The sequence below is a fragment of the Colobus angolensis genome, unplaced genomic scaffold, assembly GCF_000951035.1.
Source record: "Colobus angolensis palliatus isolate OR3802 unplaced genomic scaffold, Cang.pa_1.0 Scaffold7, whole genome shotgun sequence".
NCBI classification, from domain to species: Eukaryota; Metazoa; Chordata; class Mammalia; order Primates; family Cercopithecidae; genus Colobus; species Colobus angolensis.
The window spans coordinates 26,623,122-26,623,524 of record NW_012120709.1 but is presented as its reverse complement, the minus strand read 5'-3'; positions in this window follow the sequence as shown (position 1 = coordinate 26,623,524).

Here is a 403-nt window from a genome sequence, read left to right as displayed (position 1 = left end):
CTTCTCTTGTACTGAATGACCATTTCCTGAGGGTCCCCAGGGGAACAGGCTGCAGTTCTTCTGAATGTACTTTTTCCCTCTGATGAGGGCACAGTCATCTTCCTGCTCTCCTCTTGCAGATGTGGCTCCTTTGAATCTCCCTTCACCTCCCTTACCCTGTCTGGGACACAGGGGTGCAGTGCAGGAGCCCGGGTCTTAGGGAGGCAGGCCTTGGCTGACAATGAACACAGGGAGAATGATGGTGGGTTGTGGGCCTGGAGATACGCTCAGTACCTTCTGCCATGCTCAGACCTTCTGGCCAGCCCACCCCAGAGTTCCCAGGGGCAGAAGGGCCCAGGAGTGGCTGGGAGCCTGTAACCCCCAGCACTCTGGTGCTCAGACACAGGCTGGAGTGGAAGCCCAG